The sequence below is a fragment of the Microcebus murinus genome, chromosome 16 (assembly GCF_040939455.1).
Source record: "Microcebus murinus isolate Inina chromosome 16, M.murinus_Inina_mat1.0, whole genome shotgun sequence".
Lineage (NCBI taxonomy): Eukaryota > Metazoa > Chordata > Mammalia > Primates > Cheirogaleidae > Microcebus > Microcebus murinus.
In genome coordinates, this window is record NC_134119.1 from 39,797,790 (window position 1) to 39,812,715 (window position 14,926).

General features: G+C 52.3%; 1 protein-coding gene across 1 annotated transcript in view; it reads right to left on the reverse strand.

The window, feature by feature from the left end:
• The window catches only part of JPH2 (junctophilin 2), a 71,415-nt gene that overhangs the window by 16,801 nt on the left and 39,688 nt on the right, over positions 1-14,926 (reverse strand). The gene's annotated exons all lie outside the window — the stretch shown is intronic.

Consider the following 14,926-nt stretch of genomic DNA (forward strand, 5'->3'; position numbering starts at 1 on the left):
CTGGCTGACTGTGTAGGACCGGGGTCTCGCTGCACTTTAGCAACCAGTGAAATGACACCGAGGTGGCCTCAGGTCCTGCCCCTCCTCCCCCCAGGGGACTGGGCCCCACAGTCCCACCTGGAGCCAAGCTGCTGGCAGGAAGGCCTTCACTGTGGGGGTGGGCGGAGGGCTTCGGAGTAGCGAAAGGACACTTCCTTTTCAAAAAAAATCTGTGTCCCATTTTAAAATGACATTTTACAAACTGTCAAAACTGTACTATTGAAGTAGCAGTGCTCTGAAGGCACTGCACTGACACAATAGCTATTTAGCCTTTGAGCCTGCCTTCCTCCTCTCTGTCCATGTGCACTCCTAGGGCTTCTTCCGTTTTTTTTCTTTTTTCTTTCTTTTTTTTTTTTTTGTCCTCCATTTACAACACAATGTACACACCTATTTTTTTTAAAAGGGCTGTGAACACAAAGAAGATTCAAGGCACAGTGGTTAAGAGCATGGAATCGAAGTCACGCTATCTGGGTTTGAATCCCTGACTCACACTTCCTAGCTGTGTGACCTGGGCGAGTCACTTACCCTCTCTGTGCATCCATTTTCTGTTCTGAAAACTGAGGTGGCAGGTGGATTTCTCAGATGGCTTCTGGTATTCACGCCCTTGTGTGATCCCCTCCCCTCGAGTGTGGGCTGGACCTAGTAACATGCTTCTGATGAACACAATACAGCACAAGCGATGGGATGTCACTTCCATGGTTAGTTTATAAAAGACATGAATTCTTTCTTGCTAGCAGACTCTCCTGCTCGCTTTGATGAAGCAAGTGCTGTGTTGGAGAGGAACTGAGGTCCTTAGTCTAACAGGCTGCAAAAATCTGGATGCTGCCAACAACCACGAGCTGGAACTTGGAACGAATCCTTCCCCAGCGGAGCCCTCAGATGAGACCACAGCCCTGGCCAACCCCTTAACCACAGCCTGTGAGAGGCCCTGAGCCAGAGGACTCAGTTCTCACAGCAAACATGTGTTGTTTTAAGCTGCTCTGCCTGGGCACAATTTGTTATGCAGCAATAGATAACTAACACAAAAGAGGCAATAGTAATACCTACCTCACGGGGTTGTTATGGAAATTGAATGAGTTGATGTCCATAAAGGGCTAAACACAATGCCTTGCACGGAGTAAGCACTAGAGAAGTGTTAGCTGTTTCTACTATGCTTTTTTCACTTAAATGATTTTCCATGTTTCCATATACTCGTATTTATTTCAAATTGTTCAATCTTTCTTTTTTCCTTAGAAATCTAGCATCTATATATTTTCGTGCCTCCTCCTGGGTATGGGGCCAACAGATATATTCCAACTGTGCAAAATGACACAAGTACAAGGGTACTTATTGTAGCACTGTAATAGCAAAAGTTTGCTATTGGAAGGACTGTTATGTAGCCAATACTAATAATGAGACTGATCTTTCTGTATGGGGAAAGCTAAACAGCAAGGTGTAAAAGAATGTATATTGTAACACTTGTGCAAACAAACAAACCCATTTGCTCTTCTAGATATAGAATATTAGTGGAAGGACAGGTAAGAAACTGGTAGCACAGATGGCCTACTGTGAGGGAAACTGGGAGGAGGCTGAGGCGGAGGTGGAAGGGAGGGGACAAACAGCATTTGGGCTGGTTATTTCCATTGTGCCCCGTCTCCTCCCTTGCCCCACCCCAACCATTGCCCGCCATGCCCTGCGCCGGGGGAGACTCTTCTGCAGCCTGTCACCCAGCACCTCGCTCAAGGCTTCCAGCGGGTCTAGCCGGTGGATGGGGGTGGAGGCATGAGCAAGAGGCTGGAGGGCGGGAGGAGAGGATGGTCCAGGTTCCCATCCCCCTCTCTCTTCCTGCCTGGCTCCGTCCTGCAGAGCTGCAACTCCCCCCCCACCCCAGTAATCACACCACTCCCCCCTCGCCCCTTCAGACCTGGGGTCCAGCAGCTTCCTACAGAGGCTAAAGCAACCCATCTTGGATGCTTTGTTGGCTTCTGATGAATCCGCGTTCTGGGAGCACCTCTAAGATTCCTACTTTCCTGTGCGCACCATCAATCCTGCCCTTAGGCAAATCCTGGCCTTTCCCTGAGAGGCCGACCCCAATTGTCCTGCGGTTCCTTCCCCACAGTGCAGACGCCCTGGGTCTAGGGTGAAGGCTCGGGGACATGGCCTCTGTTCCAAAGCCCCTATTAAGAGTTTTCTTTCTGAGAAACTGGGTTTGTCAGCCTCTTCACACTTCTTGTGAATATTCTGCCCGTATCTCTGCAAGCAGTCCCTTCACTGAAGTCGCCTGAATTAAACCTTGCAATGTCCCCTTTCCTGCCAGCACTCTGACGGACACAGCCCTACTCTATCTTCTGAATGTGCATGTTGTATACTCAATACAAAATAAATGAATATAGATATAGTTTAAAAATATAGCCTCTATGGGTGCTAGGATTTTTGTGGTTAATTTATTCCTTACAACGACCCCAAGGAGCAGGCATTACTGTGTCCGCTCAAGGGACGGGAAACGAGGTTCCCAGCAGCAGTGTGACCTGCGAGGGCAGCCACGCAGCCGGGAAGCCCTGGGACGGAACTGCGGGTCCGCTGATTCCAAAGCCTGAGCTAAGCCCCAGTCAGTGCAGGGTGGCCCTACAGGATGTCCCAGTCTAACCTTCAGCCTACCCAGTAAGAAGAGGGCAAGGACTGGGTTAAAATACAAGTTTCCCAGGCTGGGACCCGTTCTCTCTGATGTTCTGAATGCCTTCTTAGAGCTGGAAAGCTCCACTGAGAAGTAGACAAGAGGTAATCGTTAATATATATATATACACATATGCATAATAGAACTACCTGCTGTGCCAGGCAGTTAACCACTTAGTTGCTGGGCGCTGGGGAAGACTATGTCCTCCACGAGAGGCCAAATGGACACAGCAGCAGCGGCCAGGGGATACTCAGGGGGCTCAGGACAGCTGCTAGTGACGAACCAGCACAGAATATTTCCATATTTAACAACTGGCATGACCCTGCTGGAGTGCCTAGCTGGACACCCACCCTGGATCTAAGTTTTCTCTCTTATGCCCCATCTGGTCCAGGAAACCTTCCCCAGAGGCCACCTCTAGCGACTTGGTCTTGACCCTCTCTCTGCTCACGTCCCCACCGTGCCTTTCCCAGTGCCCAGAGGATAACATGGAAATGCTTTAATATGACTTCAGACTTAATTCCTGCCAGCCTCGCATCTGACTCCAAACTCAGCCTTCTAGGCAGACAGAAACTTCCAGTTCTTCAGATGTGCCCTCTTTATTGTTCCTACCCTGGGGCTTTTACATAGGTGGTTTCTTCTCCTGGGAACTCTTGTCCCCATCCCATCCTTCACTTCTTTACCTGGTGAACTCCTACTCATCCTTCAGAACCCTTCCCCAGGAAACTGCCAGATCTCTTACAGTCTCCTGCACTTGGCTGCCAGGTTACTTTATCTTCCTTTTATTAGTCTGTGAATCCCACAAGGTGCAGAAACTTCACTACTGTGTGCCTTCTACCAGACATAGCCTGCCAGGTAGCAGGCCTGTTTATCCAACAAATATTCAGACTTGCTAAGTATTTGTTGGATAAACGTTTCCTTATATGGATCACATATACTTGAGCTGTGAAAGCTGGGAGTACCCTCAGAAAGTATCTCATGTCATTTAATACCAACACAGTGGACAAGATGGGGAAACTGAGGCCCGGAGAAGCTTGTATGATCATTTTCAATTTTCAGTAATTGAAAGTTAGCTATTATAATTGTTATTCTGTTACAGACATGTTGAAAGGATCACTTACTATGTGACAGCCCCTATCCTAAGTATGTGCACACATTACATCACTTCACCCGAACGACCACTTTATGAAAGAAATGCTGTTACTATAATCCTCAGTGTACACATGGGGAACTTGGACTCTGAGTATTTTAATAACCTGCCCGAGGGCACAGACAGCAAGGATGGGAACCCAGACACCCGGTGCTCACAGCGCTGCTCACGGAAGCCTTGGGTGATCAAGCTGGCACAAGAACGTGACCACGCACCACGTGTTAACAGAGGGTAAAACCCCGGACCCCGCCCAGCCTCTTGCTCTGGGAACCCGGGAGGCTTCGGATGGCCCTGGAGCAGCGAATGTTTCTCTTTAGAAAACCACAGATGGCCCTGCCACCCTCTCCAGAGGGCCATGACTGTGACTGTGCTCCGGAAGGGAGACACACCCTGCTGGAAGGTGGCCTCGCCATTTGCCTGCTCTGCTCCTTGGGTGCAGCCCGGCAGGAGGCCGCTGAAGGCTCATCATCATCACCATCGTAATCATCACCACCATGATTAACAGGCACTGCTTGCTGAGCACCTACTATGTGCCAGGCACGGTGCTAAAACACTGGCCTGTGTTATCTCAATAAATACCCACAACATCCTCTGACGTAGATTTAGCCAACAATTGCAATTTCCAATCCCCATTTTATAGGTGAGAAGGTTATGTATCCCATCCAACTCACACAGCCAGTGAAGGCCAAAGCCAGGAATTCCAATGTGGCTTTACTCCAAAATGAGAAGATGAAAGCATGGTTAGTGTTGAAGTCAGATGACCTAGTTTCAAACCCCAGCGCCCCCATGTCCAACTTGCATGACACCTGGCCAAGTCACAGAACCTCTCCAAGTCTCAGTTTTCCCATCTGTAAAATGGGTTAATAATGGCACTTAGCTACCCACTAGACTTATAGTGGGTCTTGTAAGGATTAAGTGAACTATGACATATGAAGTGTACATTCATTGAATTGTGATAAGTATTTACTGAGTACCTACTGTGTGCCAAGTCCTCGGCTAGATTCTGGGGGTACAGCAGTGAACAGGGAGACTTGCCTCCTGGAGCTTACAGACTAGCTTGGCCTGGTGCCCGGCATGTGGTAGGCACCCCGTGAATGGTAGCTGCTATTTTTGTTACTTAGAGAGTGAGTTTTCTCCCAAAGGGCTACACTCCCACCTTGGGGACGGCCTGCCCAACCAAGAGCCTGCTGACCTAGCTCTGGGTGTGCTCTTCCCTGCCCCGGCCCCACCCCGCCCGGGAGCCGGCCTGCGGTGGCATCCCAGAGGGCCAAAGTCAGCAGACATCTCCTGCCTAAATAAGGACAAGGCGCCCAGGAGAGCTTGCTGTGAGCGGGAGGAATGTGACAGCTGAGCCCTCCCCCGCCTCCGGCCCCTCCCCAAGTGGGGCTGCTGGCTGGGGCATTCCAGCGTGTCCCAGAGCAGCCCCCAGTGCCACTGACACCCACTCGCACCCCGTGCAGGCTGCTCTGAAAACTGATAAGCAGCCCTGAGGAATTCCAGGCAGCTCCATTTGTTCCTGGGGGCTGGCGACCCTGCTGTCACAGGGACAGGAAAGGAAGGGGCGAAACCCAGCCCTGCCCTGGAAAACTACATCCCTTGGTTGAGAAAGCATTCCAGAGGTCTTATTTGGCCCCAGGCCCTGTGCCAGGCATGAGGGGTCCAGAGGGGATTCCAGCCCTGTTGTTGTCGTCCCGTCACAGCAGTCACGACTGGGACAAGCCCCTGGATGCTGGTGGCGTGGGCTGGGGGAAGACACATGCACTCGGGGCACGGGGCTGGGAAAGGCATCCTAGGGAAGTTCTTCCTGAGGTTGGGCGGGAGAACTCGGGCACCAGATCACGGGGGTTCTCCCCAGCTCTGTGATCTTGAGCAAATCACTATATTGCTCTGGGCCTCTGTTTCCCTATCTGTGAAATGGGGATAATAACAGCACCAACATCATAGGGTAGGGAAGATTAAGTGGCTTGGTATTTGAGCAGTAAGAGGCCATATACCCAGGCCTTGTTTAGGGTGACCAGGGAGCTTATCATCAAACTAGAGCATCTGCGAGTGCAGGGCAGGCTGTTCGTGCAATTATACCCACATGAGCCAGGACCGCCCCAGGCACACAGGGCTGTGTGGTCATCCTGGCTGTGATCACGCCAAAGAGACAAGTGAGACCGAAGACCTTTGTAACCCTGCAGCAGTGAACACCACACTCAGTACACAGCAGGTACACACGAGGGGGATTTAGGTTTTATTTAACAGATCTGACCTTCGGATTTCCCAGGAACAATAAATAAACTGTATGATGACGACATTTAAAACCAAGACTTGAGCTAGAGTTCAAGCAAAAATGAAGGCCTCCAATGCATTCATGAAGACATGTTTACTAAGCCCGTCGTGTGCATCCGTGCCTAGCCCCTGGGGCGGGGAGATGAAGGGGCAGAGGTGTTGAGTGTGGGTGAAACAAAGAAAGATTCCACTCCAGGGCCCAGAACAATGAGGAAGGAGGTGGAGACAGGGCCTGAGACATAGAAAAGACACTGTCAGGGATGAATCGGGTCTCGGTGGCCCTGAGGGATGTGTCCACAGGAGCAGATGGGGCGGGGGAGAGGCGACTCAGGCCTGGACAAAGGCAGAGGGGCGGCAGGAGTGGGCGTGCCGAGGGGGCGGGGTATGCCCTGGTGGCTAAGAACATTGGTCCTGGGACCAGGTGCTGGGGTGAGCCCCTTCCCCACCCGGACGCCCCGGCTCACGTGTGGCAACTCATCCGACTCTACTCCCTGGAGCAGTAAAATAGAGCTTCCCCCCTTCAGGGCTGCCCAGGGATCAGGTGGGATGACGCCTGAGAAAGTCCACTCCGTCCAGGGCAGGTTGCAAATGGAGAGAGTAAAGGCCAGGAGGAAAGGATCTTTGTCTGTTTTTTTTATTGGTGAGTCCCCAAGCACCCATGACAGGGTCTGGCTCAGAGCGGATGCATAACAAAAATTGGCCGAATGAACAAACGTAGCTGTTACTATTATTATCACCCTAGTTACCATGCAGTGATAGGTCTGGCCGAGTGGGAGCAGAGGAAAACAAAAAAGGAACTTTTTAGAGAGGAGGAAACAGGCCCAGACAGGTGAAGGGATTTGCCTGCGGTATCACTGCCAAGAAGTCACAGAGCAGGAACTGGCTCCCTGGCGCTCTGCAAAGCCACCTCCTTCGTCCCTCTCCCTGCAGCCTTCTGTAAGCGTTTACTGGGTGCACTAAATGTGGGCATCGGACAATGCAGCAGAGATAGAAAGAAACTTAAAACCAAAGTTCTGGCCATAAGGAGCTTATAGACTAAGAGGGAAAAATCTAGAGGAAAACCACCCAGGTGGGAATGTCCAGGCTTCTAAAATAGAGCTCAGAAGAAAAAGGGACCCAGAAAGCTCAGACTGCTGAGCTAGGGCCTGAAGCAGAGTATGGATGAAGAAATCAGCTGCGGGCTGCGGCGTGGGCTGGAGGGGCCGTGCAAGCTCTCGCCTGCTCCAGAGAGCAGACGATCGCACACAGACACCACAGCGGCAGCCTGGAATCGGCCACGACAGCAGCGTTTACACCATGGGAATGGGCCGGTTCTAGGACGCAGGGTTCTTCCTGCTCTGGAGAGCTATTTAATCAGCACACTCCCTCTCCTTACAGACATGAACTAGGAGAACAGTTACCTGTCTCAGCAATCAGACCCTTCTGTTTCACCTCTGCCCGTGACCTCCTGAGAAAAACAGATTCTTAGCTCTCTTGACAAAAAGCTCTTGCAGTCTGCCATCTATGACTACAAGAGGTCCCCTTCCCTGTCTATCACAGGACAGTCCTCACAGTGGGTCTCAGGCAGCATCTGGGTGTAAAAGAAAACCTGTAATTGGCTCTGTGAAGGAGCTGAGGACTCTTCCAGCCGGTATACAGGTGTCCTCTCTTCTCCCTGCATGCAATTCTTGCAAAATCACAAAATCTTATTTTAAATTCTGAGGCTGTGGTCTAATTTTCCAAAACTGTATGAGCTGCTTGGTCAGAGAAGAGAGGAAAGGGTGTTTTATTAATAAATAGCAGGAACAGCAACAGCCAAGGTACCAAAAGATGTTAAAACACATACACATACACACAGTGTTTAAGAAACTGAGGAAAGTTCAGCCTGGCAATGTCAAAAGTAAAAGCAGAACTAGGATGGAGGCAGGTGATGAAGGACCTCGAAGGCCATGTTCACTAAACACGGCTGAGCCCAGCCCCCTCTTCCTCCTGGGCAGGCACACCCCTAGATGGTCACATGACTGGCTTCTGGTCAATCTTGTGTGAAAGGACATCATGCACCCCACTTCCTGGCCCAGCCAACACACACCTCCCATGACCATCCTCCTGTGTGCTTTTCCTTTGTGCAGGCTCCATGCAGAAGAGCACGATGACCTCGGATGCCACATGTTGAAAGTGGCAGAGCCACAAGGTGGAAGGAGCCTGGGCCCCTGAATGGAGGCACCTGTTTAAGACTCAGGCAAGAAATAAACTTGGGCTGATCTCTTCTACATTTGTGTGTTTATTTCCTACTTAGTGCAAACAAATTAAGGGATGGAGGAAGATGAGGGAAAGGTGGCAAAGGTGACCCTGTGCTCCTCTCGTCCAGGTTGGGTGGCTCCTACCGCAGGGCCCCACCAACAAGCCTCAGTCATTTGCGACCGGAGGACAGAGAGAGAGGAGGACGTTGGTTCTCTTTGGACAAGATTCAGGAAGGCACCTGTTTGTCTGAATGTCTATCCTTCTTTCATGAGAGCCCCTCAAGCCCACTAATGACTCAGTCACTGATGAGCATTTAGTGAGCGCCTGCTGTGTGCAAGGCCTGTCTAAGCTTGGGCTCCTCTTACCCAAAGCCCCATGGAGTCTAGTTCCTGGAAGACAAGCCCTTCCAAAGAGTGGCTTTCCTTTTCTCCGAGACTCTGGGAAGGGAGAGAAGAGAAATGTCTTTTGGGCCAGTGTCTCTAAAGTGTGCTTTCTACTGGTATGACCAAGAATGACAGATGGTACTAGGCCATTCACTAAGTAATACTGTTCTTTCACAATTCAGTTTCAACCATCCTGATTGCATCAATAAGAAAGTCTCCTTTGGTGCTAACATGTCTTTAACGCCTCTCTTATACTGTTTCCTAACTGAGAAGAGCAGCAAGCCCTGGAGTCTGAGCTCCCAGTAGACTTCGGGATGATGTAAGGATGTTCTGCTTCACTCTGGTTTTTGTCTTTCCTTTTTTTTGCTTTTTGGCTAACTTCTTTTACTCTCATTCTGGATTTCTATTTATGGCAATGATCTAAGGTTCCTTTATAAACATAAATTTAGGTTTAAGAAAGTTAAGATATTTTTTAAATAGTAAGGGAATGATAAACCAGAGGGCACGTGGCTATGGAAGGCACCCCAGTGACTGGCATTTGGGGTGCCCTGCTGTCACACTTGTGTGCCTTTGCCCAGGCAGGTCCCTCTGTCTGCTCCTCCATGCTGACCTCACTGGGCTGCCTGGGACTGACTCCCTCTGGGCTGAAGTCGTCTCCCAAGGAATCCTCAGTAACAATAGCCCCACGTGACTGGGGCGTGGGAAACTCGAGGCAGGGAAGTGAATCTGGGCCGGCGTTTTTTCCTGGAGCACAAGGCAAGGAGAACTCAGTGCTCTGAGCAATGGAGACTCACAGAGGCTCGGGGACTTGCACAGGGTCATTCAGCAAACCAGTGGCAGAGGCCTTGTCACCCTAAAACAATGTGGACGGGCAGATAAAATGGGACAACCACTAGAGAGCCTTTGATCCAGCAACTGCACTTTAAGGGAATTTATTCTAGAAATATGTTGCCCCAGGGGTAAAATGATGATGTGTGTGGAGTTTTATCTAACACAGCAAAAGTCTGACAGCCACCAAATCAACTGTTTTCAATAACAGGGGCCTGATTAAATAACTCATGGCACAGCTATGTAATGGAATACTGTGCAGGTACTGAAAAAATGGATAAAGGTCTTTATTTGGAAAGATAGAGAAAGATCTCTGAGATATATATATATATATATATATATATATATGTGTGTGTGTGTGTATATATATATATATATATATACAGCAAAGAGAAAAAAGCAAGGTTCAAAACAGTATGTATAATACGCTACCTTTTGTGTAAGAAAGAGAAAAACAGGGATCTAAATATGCATTTACATATATTAAGTTGAATCACATGAAATTGCCATTTTGTAGGCGAACCTGGTCATATAGTAGCAGTTTCATGTGTTCCACCTTTATGCATGAATGCAGAAAGTGCCTCTGGAAGGAAAGAAAGGAAACTACAAACAACAGTTGCCTGTGGGGCGTGGCCCTGCCAACAAGGTGGGGACACGGAGAGGAGACAGACTCTTCACACTTTCATAATCATGGGATTTTGAACCAAATCAATGTATGACACATTTTTTTTTAAATAAAGAAAAAAATGACTAGGCCCTCCCAGTGTGGGTTTTCTGCAGCGGGATGGATGCCTATGCCCATATCTACCCCAGCTGGGGCGGTCAGGGAAGAACTGTGTAGACCTGGGCCCAGGAGAACACCCCGGTTTAGCCTCTGGCAATTCCCCGTCTAGAGGCCCCATTCTGCGGCATTTCCCACCCTACACTCGCTGGCTCAGGGCTGCAGGGGCCCCTCCCCTCGGCCAGGCTTCTGGCAAGGCTGCAGGAAGTCCCATGGGGCTGAGGTTTTGGCACCTGGCTGCCACGACCTTGTGGGTCACACCCGCTTCCCAGACAGGGCTGCAGGAAGCCAGGGCCGATGGGAACAGCATTTCAGCGGTGACGTGACAGACAGGTCCCTACAAAGATATGGCTTGGCCAAAGGTGGCTTTGGAGATGGATCCCCACCCACTACAGACCCTCCCTCCTACCTGTGGCCCCACAGCACACGTTTTCTGGAGACCTAAGGGGAGAGATGTCGCTGGGGTGGCCAATGGGGGATCTCACAGAGAGCTCACCCTGTGTAACTATTATTATTCTTATGCTAGTGATCCTCTCTGGTTCTTCATTCAGTGACACCAGGAGAAATCACTTGAGTAAGAGTAATAATAGTCATAATAATTAAAACAACTGCCACCACTGGATGACTACTGTATGCCAAGCACTGTGGTCAGGACTTGGCACCCTCAGCAGTAAATACGACATCAACTTCTGCCACCTGCCACAATTGGGGAACCTGAGGCTCAGTGAAGTGACTTGCCCAAAAAATGAGTGTTATCTGACCCCAACACCTGTGCTCTTAACCATAAATGACGCCTCTGCCTCTGTTTCTCCATCTGGAAAATGGACAGATTGAGGAGATGCGAAAACAGAGGCAGAGTGAAGGGACTAAGGGATGTGGTGACGAGGGAAGACTCAGGGATGGGAAGATCACAGCCTTTGTTTTATGTAGTGACAGGGTCTTGCTATATTGCCCAGGCTGGTCTCAAACTCCTGGCCTCAAGCGATCCTCCTGCCTTGGCCTCCGAAAATGCTGGGATTACAGGCCTGAGCCACGACACCCGGCCCGCAAGATCACAGTCTGTAAGTGTCTGCAGGGCCTGCAGGGCAGACGTTGCTGGCTGCTCACCAATACCCATGCTCTCCCTCCTTCCCACTGACAGCAGCCCAAGCTTGTTCAGAGAAGGAACGCGACTGTCTAAAAATATTCGCCTTCCCAGACTCCTCTGCACGAGGGAACGGTAAATCCCCGGGGTGGGTTTCGCTTCCCCAGGAAGAGAAGCTTTTGCATTTTGACCTCTGACCTCTGCCCTTCCGCTCCTTCCCTCCTGGAATACAGAGGCCAAGCTGGGCCTCTTTGCAATGGCCACCTTTGAGTGTGAGGACAAAAGCCACACTCTGAAGACGGCAGGAGGGCAGACAGATGGAGGTGGGGCCCCGGGGGTGTCACGGAGCTGCCACATCAGCCTGGCACCGCCTCTCCGATCACATTATGTAGGAAGTAAGCCCGGGGCTGAGGCAGGACAGACGGGTTCTAGTGCCTGCAGCTGAACACGGCCCTGACCCATACAGTCCTCGAGGGCAGAACTGGGACCCTCGGGAGCAGCTACAGACGGGCACAAAGGCCTTTTGGTTTCAGCACATGCAAACGGCAAAGCTGTCCAAAGCTGGCCTGGACCGTCTCAAGAGATGGTGAGCTCCCCGTGCCTGGAGACACAGAAGCAGTGACCCAGTGACTTGGCAAGGACGACCAGAAAGGCATTTTGACAGTGGCCGGGGTTGGACCAGATGGCCTTGCACGCTCTAATCATCCCCACTTTGGGAGGTGAGGACAGGCCCCCAGGCCGCGTGCCCGGTTCTGTGAGCGTGCCCCACGGTGACCTGCCGGCCCCACGAGGCACCGTCCGGTGGACCTTCCAGTGACGAGGAGCCTGTTGCATACCCGTGCTGTCGGAGACAGCAGCTACCAAGCGCTTGTACGCGGCCACTGCAACTGAGGAACAAAATTGTTCGTGTATGCATTAATAATTTCAGTTTATTTAAATAGCCACACGCTGCCAGCGGCTCCCAACCTGAATAACGTAGCCCCGAGTCCCCAGCCTGGCCTCGTGTCTTACTACCATCGCTTCCCACATGGGCTCCTTGTTGTCCCCAGAGCAGCCCAAGCACACGCCCACCCCAAGCGTCCCCTGGCTGCGCCTTCTGCTGGGCCACCCTCCCCCGGAAGTCCCCAGGGCTCTCCCTCCTAGATCCTTCGCACTCTGCTTAAACGTCCGCGAGGCCTTTCTCAGGGAGGCCGGCCCGGCCACGGCGCTGTCACTGACTCGTGCCTGCCAGCTCGCGTCTCCCCGGGGAGCGCTGAGCACCGTGAAGGCCCAGATATTTAGGTTTCCTCCCCGAGAGCCTGGAACGCTACTCGGCACATAGGAGGCTCCCAAGAACCACGCGCCGAATGTGTTCCAAGGCTGAAATGAGCGAAGTGAAAGGTGCCCTGTACTCCGACGTCAGTCCGTGACCCGGGCTTCCGGGGCCTCTCGCACCTGCCAGGTGCCATGCCAGGTACCTGGGGCTGGGGCGTCAGGGGCACATAAAACAGGGGACCCGGCCTGGAGGGGACTCAGAGCTTCCCTGAGGAAGGAACATTTGAGCTGAGTGAGGCCAGATGAGCGAGCAGGTGACAGTGAGAGAGCAGAAGTAAAGGAAAAGCATTTCAGGCAAAGGGAACAGCCTGTGCAAAGGGCTGTAGGCAGGAAAGAGAATGGTGCTTTGGAGGAACCGACTGAAGGTGAGTGGCATCGAGGGTGGCATGAGACAGGGCTGGTGGCGTAAATGGAGCCAGACAGGAAGTGTCCTGGGGGCCAAAGTAGGGAATCTGGAGTTTCTCCTAAAAGCAGGCAGCCCTGGGGCCGGCGACACCTCTCCTCTGCTCCCCCCAGTCTCACCACAACTGTGGAGGCAGCTCCACATAAGGCCGGACGTACCCAGCGCTGTTGGGGTCCCACCCAAGCACAGCTGTCCACCCTGCCTGGAGCCTGCTCATCTGCAGGAGGCCTCTCACCCTCGCCCCAAGGCAAGCACAACCGGAAGTGGAGGGAGGTCTGTCCCAGCAGAAACGCTCCGAGACTGAGGCACCAGAGGCCACGCCCATCCTTCAGGTGGACAATCCTAGGGGTACAGAGGTCCCAGCAGGACCCAGTCCCCGTGATCTGCAGCCACGTCACAATGGCACCCACTTGCACTGGCTCGTCCTTCCCTCCCTCACTCTCTGCGCCCTCTCCCTCCCTCCTCCCCCTTCCTGGTGTCACCTCCCAAATACACGACCTGTGCCCGAACCCTCCTCTCATGCTCTGCTTCTGCAGGAACCCAAACTAAGGGCTCCATGCGAGCTTCGTACATCAGAGTCAGTGTGCTGGCTCATGCCTGTAATCCTAGCACTTTGGAAGGCCAAGGTGGGAGGATCACTTGAGGCCAGGAGTTCGAGATCCCATCAATACACAAATATAAAAAATTTAGCCAGGCGTGGTGGTGACGCATGCCTGTAGTCCCAGCTATTCAGGAGGCTGCGGCTGGAGGATCCCTTGAGCTCAGGAGTTCAAGGTTGCTGTGAGCTCTGATCAGGCCACTGCACTCCAGCCTGGGCAACAGAGTGAGACTCTATCTCTTAAAAAAAAAAAAGTTAGTTTGGTAGACCAGAGTGGCGTGGGCAGGCTAACATTTTAAAAGCTGGGGCTGTGTGTAGAAGAGCACAGGGCAGGAAGAGCCAGTGAGGGACGCCTGTGGTGGGGCGTGAGCAGCCGGTGGCCAGCACTGGGCTGGTGGCAGTGGAGAGAGAGAAGGGGCTGGAGACAGACGGGGCGCCTGGCTCCCCTCGGGAGCAGAGGCTCGGCAGGCAGCAGAGGGCGGCAGGGCTCAGCCGGGTTGTGCCTAGCTGCGAGGACCAGCCCCGCTGACTTCCAGCCCTCGAGCCCGGCCTGGCTCCAAAGACCTATTGGGAGGGCACTATTTTTAGAGAGCTGGGTGTTTACTTGAAGGATGTGAAGACTGGCTTTATTTTTAACTCCCCTCCCAAAGGCAGAGACTTGCTGGTATGGGCTTAGGAAGTCCAGTGGAAGCTGGACTAGGCTTTGGAAAGCCAGGGAGCCACACGGCACTTGGGGAAGAATGACGCTTGGAGAAGGAGCCCGCTGGCCTCCCCAAGTTCCACTGGCCTCGGCCTCCGGGTAAGACAGACGGTGATCGGACTGGCCATGCTCCCCACTTATCAAGCGCCTGCCGAGCGCCACGGCCGTGCAAAGCCCTTTACACACGTCACCTCATCCAGTCCTCGCCATAACCCTGCGGGCAGGGCTGTCGCTGTCCCCATTCTGCAAATGAGGACAGCGGTGGGCAAGTAACAGGGTGGGATTTGGACCTCAGGTCCCCAGTCTCCCCTCTCAGCGTCTCAACGCTCTGCCACGCAAAAGGATGGCGGGCACCAAGGTCTAGGCTCGGAACATCAGCTGGCAGGAGGGTGACAGGAAACGCTGGAGCTGAGAGACCTCCTCTTCCCGCCCCGGGTGGGAGGGTGGAATCCGGAGCAGAGACTCTGAAGCCGGGCTGGGTCCGTCACTGTGAGTTGGGACT